This window comes from Microtus oregoni, unplaced genomic scaffold (assembly GCF_018167655.1).
Source record: "Microtus oregoni isolate MIOR12 unplaced genomic scaffold, Mior012 000022F_ref0000154, whole genome shotgun sequence".
Classification (NCBI taxonomy): Eukaryota; Metazoa; Chordata; class Mammalia; order Rodentia; family Cricetidae; genus Microtus; species Microtus oregoni.
Window position 1 is genome coordinate 10,598,631 of NW_024543081.1, and position 6,057 is coordinate 10,604,687.

At 51.5% G+C, this 6,057-nt stretch overlaps 1 long non-coding RNA gene across 1 annotated transcript; it reads left to right on the top strand.

Annotated features, from left to right (window-relative positions):
• The first annotated feature begins 653 nt into the window (after positions 1-653).
• On the top strand, positions 654-5,551 carry LOC121461050. Its single transcript, XR_005976147.1, has 3 exons — positions 654-859; positions 2,716-2,895; positions 5,272-5,551. It is a non-coding gene; the product is annotated as an uncharacterized LOC121461050 (long non-coding RNA).
• The last annotated feature ends 506 nt before the right edge of the window (positions 5,552-6,057 follow it).

Genomic DNA, 6,057 nt, shown 5'->3' on the forward strand with positions numbered 1-6,057 from the left:
CCACAAGGCATTGCTGTCTACAAAGCTAGAGACTACATATAACCCTGTGTGTAACCACAGTCAGCCCTGTCACTCCCTCTCGGGCGACTGCATTTCTCTGTACCTCAGTTTCCCCTTAAGACTGTTACCCGCACTAAAGATAGCTCCAAAAACTCATGTGTACATTGTTAATGTAATCCACAAACGTGTTTGGCACACCTACTATGAGGCACTGGGGATACACTACTGGGCAGTAGAAACCTCGAGTCCTGACCTCAAAGGACCATTTGGTGGGGAAGGACAAAGAAATGCAGTTGTCATTCGGGGCGGGATTAAGCGTTATGATTGGGAGCACGGAGGCAGAGAGGAAAGGGCTGCAGAGTTCAGGAGGGACCCACAGAGCAGCGGCCGCCTCAGGGAAGAAAAAGGCGAAGAATAAAATCTACACACCACCACCACCTCTGAGCCTTCTTCGTCTCAGCCAATTAGGCATCAGCTTCGCGGGCGGGCCGACCAATCATGAGCTGGAACCAGAGCCTTGGTCGCAGGCCACGGTTTCCTGGCGGAGGGAGGTCTGGGCTGGAGAGTCCGCCTCGCCCGCCCAGGCCACGCCTTCTCTCCGCCTAGAGCCACGCCCCCCGCGGCCAGCTGCGTCTGCTTGGAGTTCCCGGCCAGCCAGCGGTCTTTGGGGCCGAGTATTGTCCTAAAAGCCAAAAACCAAAAATTTAAATAAAAAAAAAATCTGGAGAAAGAAGGGGCTTAGGGCAAGCAACCACGTGGCTTCAGGATTATAACAAGATTTCCTTTCGCTCATGACAAGATTGCAAAATATGTGAACCAGACCGCACAGTCAGGACAGGACTGTAAGCACGCGGGCAAGGTAAGCACTGGGTTGAGGCATCGGGTGAGCCTTGAGGGCATTGCTCAGGTGCTGGGCGGTGTAGACCCGGAGACTGCCACAGCGGTGTAGACACAACCGACCCAAGGGCTCCTGAGGCGGTGTAGAGGAGCACAGGTGGTGGAAGGAGGCGCCGGGGAGATCTGGAACTGGGCCACACTGATCCCCAAGGCTGAGGTCTGCAGTGGCTGGAGAGTGTTTGAATATGCGGACCTGGGACTCAGGGGACCTCCAGCGACCCGGGAGCAGGAGAGGCTGAGGATGCGCGCTGGTGGTTTGTAGCGCCGCAGAGACGCTGGCAGGTGTACATGCTGCTGGAAAGTTTGCTGGAGTGCACTGAACAGCTCGCGGCTGGGAAGGGGCGGCTCGTACACACGAGCGCAGGCTCTCTCTCCATCACAGCCCAACTAGCCTTGCCCTAGCGAGGACAACTTGTGTGGGAAGGAGCCCTAAACCTCAGGCTCACCAGTCCCTTTTCTCCCCAGGGCTGCAAGACTGGGACAGGAGACGCGTTGATGCCACCGATCTGCCCTTTGGTGCATGTCGGCAGCATCCTAAGTGTCTCCGTCTCTCCTGTGAGGAAATCTGAGGGCAAAGATGATAAGTTGGTGTCCCATCACACTCTGGGAATCGAAACACAGGACCAACACCATGTGTTCTGGCTGCTTTTCTCTTTCTACCCAGCTTCAGTGAGGAGAAACGGCCAGGCTTTTTTTTTGGGGGGGGGGGGGCGATGTAGACGAGACAGGGGGTTGGCGTTTGGTTGGAACTCCTGGCGTTTGCTTGTCTTTGCCTCTGTCGCTCCAAGCGGTCCTGTAGCCTGGATAAAGGGAAGAATGGAGGGGGGAAGCTAGTGGCAGAGAGTTCTGGCAGGGACCGCTAATGTTTATCATGTTCTTTTTCAAAGGTGTCAAGCCTGGGGCAAACCAAATGGGGCAGGGGATTAGTGACACTCTCCTTTAAGGGAAGAAAGGCACTTTGATGGGGCGGGGGCGGAAGGGAGCCTGCTGGAGAGGAGATACCGACCTGTCTAGGGTGATTTGCCAGGGAGGCTCAGGCCCATTTTCTGTCACCTTCTTCTGAACCCTTTGTCCCTATGGGACCTTTGCATGTAGTGTTTATTCTTCTTTCAAAAAAGATTTATTGCCGGGTGTGGTGACATACGTCTTTAATACCAGCTTACCAGCTTTCAAGAGACAGAGGCAGGCAGATCTCTGTGAATTTGAGGGCAGCCTAGTTAGTTCCAGGTCTGCTAAGTTAGTTCCAGGATAGCTATGGTTACATAGGGAGATTATGGCTCAAAAACCATTATATATTGTTTTAGTTTATGTGTATGTATGTGTGTGTATGCACATGACTTTATGAATTTATGTGCACCGTGTGCAAGCACGTGATCATAGAGGTCAGAGGGCATTAGATCCCCTATAATGGGAGTTATAGGAAATTGTGAGCTACTTGATGTGGGTGCTGGGAACCTAGGCCACCTTCTCCTCCTCCTTCTCTTCTTCTCCCTTGCTGGGATTGAACTCAGGTCCTTGGGTTTGGCTGCAAACATTTTTACCTGCTGAGCCATTCTGACAGCCCTGTTTATTCTGTTGATTAAAATGAAACATCTACCATGAGCTAGACATGGGCAATGGAGCAGCGAGACTACACAGATCTAGTCCCATTCCTCACACGGATTCCAGACCCGTGCAGAGACACAATGACAAACAAGACACAGTCACAGGCAGGAAGGGAATGAGACCCAGGGAAGGTGGGCAGCTTTGGGTGGGTGTCAAAGAGAACCTCTCAGAAGACCTACCAGTAAGAGGTGTCATGCTCCTCATCTATCCTAGGCCCCAGGACCATTGTCACCACCTCCAGAAAGGCTTTTCTGACTTGACAGTTCATGCCGAGAGACTCCTGTAATCTGGGATGACTCCCCATGTAGACAATGAGGTTAATGTTGGTCGTCACCATTCAGCAGAAGTGGGGTGATGGAATAAGCCAAATCTCTACTGGATGGAAACAAAGTGGTGAGTGAGCAGCTAAACTTTCCCATAGGAAAATGGAGCTGTTTAGCCAGACCCAGACCAGGCATGCAGGAATCTGTTTCCTTTCTCCTTTCCCCTGGCTGAAGGCCTGGGCTTCACCACCCCACATCATGTTCACAGAAACAAAGTAAAAGAAGCCAGCCCTGTGTCAGCCTTAGTGATGCTGGCCAGGGAAACAGCAGGGAGGCGCAGGCATAGGTTGCCCACAGACACAGGGCTGAGGCACCTCACAGGGGAGGTCCAAGAGAGCTCCTGTCCCAGCCCCTGGGCTCAGACTGGCCTCTCTTCTGCTCCTGCTTCTTGCGTGCAGTTTTCTTTAGCACTACTCTGAGAGAAGGTAGTGGCAGGCAACGGGGCCCCCCAGATGGCTAGGTTTACAGGGCCACAATGACTAGATCTCACTCCCATCTTGCGGACAGGAACCCGAACAGTTCCTTTTGCCCAGAATCAGATCCCTGGCTAGGGCTGCCTAAGCGACTCATAGATCACTGAAACTCTTGGCTGGAAAGTAGGACTCCCGCTTAGAAGAACTGGCTGTAATTTGATTTTTCACGGCTCCTATGCCCAGCCGACCTGTACTCCTGGCACCTTCCCCATAGCAGGTTGTCCGATTCTTGCAGATGCCCGATGAGGCTTTTATGGGTTCTCCCTCCAGCCCACCCCCACTTTAGGAGTTTGAGCAGGCACACATGGCTAGAGAGCCCATCAACATACTTTATTCAGGCTCTGCCAGGGACAAAAATCAAAGCAGGCTCCCCCTCCCTCCTCCCCGGCCAGTCAGCCCTCCTGCCTGAATTAGCTTTTTAAAAAAATTAATTTGCAGTGATTTTACTCCCTTCTGTTCTGTGGGGACACCAGCATTTTAAACATGTACTGAAATCACATTCACCGCTCCCAGCTAATCCTCAGCTACCTCCTCTTGCCCTGCAGCAAGCACTGGATTCAGTTCAGGCCAAGTTCTGTTAATGAGGAGCTGTGTAACCTTGGGCAAATGACTTAACCTCTCTCTGCTCCTCTATTGGTTCTTGTAGACACGGAGGTTAATGGTACTCCCCCTCCCCCTCAAAAGCTGTTGTGAGGATTAAATTAGATAGCATTCAAGAAGAGCTGTGTAGTGGCAGACCTGTGGTTTCTCTCCTTCAGTATTGGCTGTCCCCTTAATTAGCCGGGTGACCTTAGGCAGGCCACTAACTTCCATTTTCTCATCTGCAAAACACTCGGGCTGTTATAGATGGGTGCACAGCTCCCACCCCTATCCCCGAGCCCCGACTCGCTGTCCCCTCAGCCAACCCTTTGGCTTGTCATCTGAGGACTCTGGTTTAATTGGAGTTGTGTCCCTCCACAGCTGCCTGTCCTCAGCTTCTCTGTGAAAGTCCCTGGGCCGTGGCCCTGAGGGGCCTGGAGTTCCTGGCTCATTTACACAGTCAATTAACTGTGATGTCACAGGCCTGGGAGGTGGCCTCAGTGGGGCACGTGGCCAGGCCACCAGGAGGCCGTGACCTGCCCTGTCTGGGGCCCGAGGGGTCCCCACTGCCGTGGCGGGGAGGCAGTTTCCTTGGCTAAGCTGATTCCATTCCCATATTTTATGACTCCTGGAAGCCCTAGTTGGAGTGTAAATTAGTTCTACCCTGTGCTTTTGTTGGCAACTGTCGGTGCCTTGAAAGCAAGAGCTTTGTCAGGAGGAACAAAGCTGTTGGTGCGGTTTTTCTGATTTGGGGGAGGTGTGCTCCTGGGGGAAGCTCCTCTCTACTCCGTGTCAGCCCAAGTCCTTGTTCGCAGCCTCACTGGTTTTGTTTGGGGTTTGAAGTCCTGTGGCTTAAGAGTCACATATGGTGTGTGTGTGTGTGTGTGTGTGTGTGTGTGTGTTGGCCGAGGGATTTCCCCCCCTCCTCTTGGCTTACACAGTGTACTCTCTGGGAGCTAATTCCAAGGACTGAACTTTTCAAATCACAGCTTCAACAGCTTTTAAAAACCTGGACCTGGTTACCCTTATCATCCATGTGTAAAGATTTTGAAGAAAAAAAAAATTCCACCCCTGAGAGTGGGTGATGGGAGGATACAGGATGCTCACTCCTGGCAGTGAGAAGTCGCTGCAGACTGGAGGTCAAAGACAAAATGCCGAGGGCCTCCCGGGAGGAGGGTACATGGTCTGTTCCTTGCCAGACATCTGGATATTGAAAAAACATCTGGGTGGCTGGGCTTTTCAGGTTCTGACTGACATTTAATATCACAAACATTGAGCTTGCCTCCCTTCTCTCCCCCCAGCCAGGCTCCTCCAAACACACCATCCCCCCCATCCCCCACTCCCACTCCCCTTCTTGACGGGTAAAAAAACATCCATTCTTTCCAATTCCCCAGTGTTTTCTCCCTACCGGAAATCTGATGGGCTTATGACATCATGGCTGGCTGCTGAGCGATGGAGAGGATGCCACAAAGAAATCCGACATATCCGATGGATTCAGAAATCACTTTCCCTCCTGCGGCTGGAGGAACAGGCGTGTACAGGCAGGAGAATCTGAGCTTTGTTTGAAAAATTATTCTGGAAAAAGAAAAAAATAAAACAACCCACAACCCCCAAACAAAAAACAACCAAACCCCAAGTCTTGCCCGACATTAAAGGCAATTTTCTTAAAGACAAGCAAAGCGTCTGGCCATCGTCCTCTTTTAATAAAAAATGCTGAGTTTTATGAGACACGGTGGCTAATAAATTGGGCCCACAGCCTCCTGTGAGTTTTTGTTGACTGTGTGTCCTGGTTCACCAATAAAGGGGCAACTAGGAACGCCTTCTCTCTCTTCCTTATTAAAATGAGATCGTTTTTTTTTTTTCCTAAGGGCGATAAAATTCACAAAGTAAACAACTGGTTTATGTTTTCCCAGGAATCCATTTTTATGAAGTGACCTTGGACCTGCCCCCATCTGCAAACTCTGTAGTTCCCTCTGCTGGGTTTCCTGACCCTGGATCCCTGAGAAGGTCATTGGTTTGCTTTACTGTCCCAGCTGGACTCAGGGGGAGAACAATGGGTCAGCAGGACAGGACCTATGGCAGGATACGAAATGAGAGTCAGGAGAACAGAGGTAGAGGGACCTGGGACTGGAGTCTGAGGGTCCATTGTCTTCCCCTTCCAAAGGGAGGAAAAAGCAGAA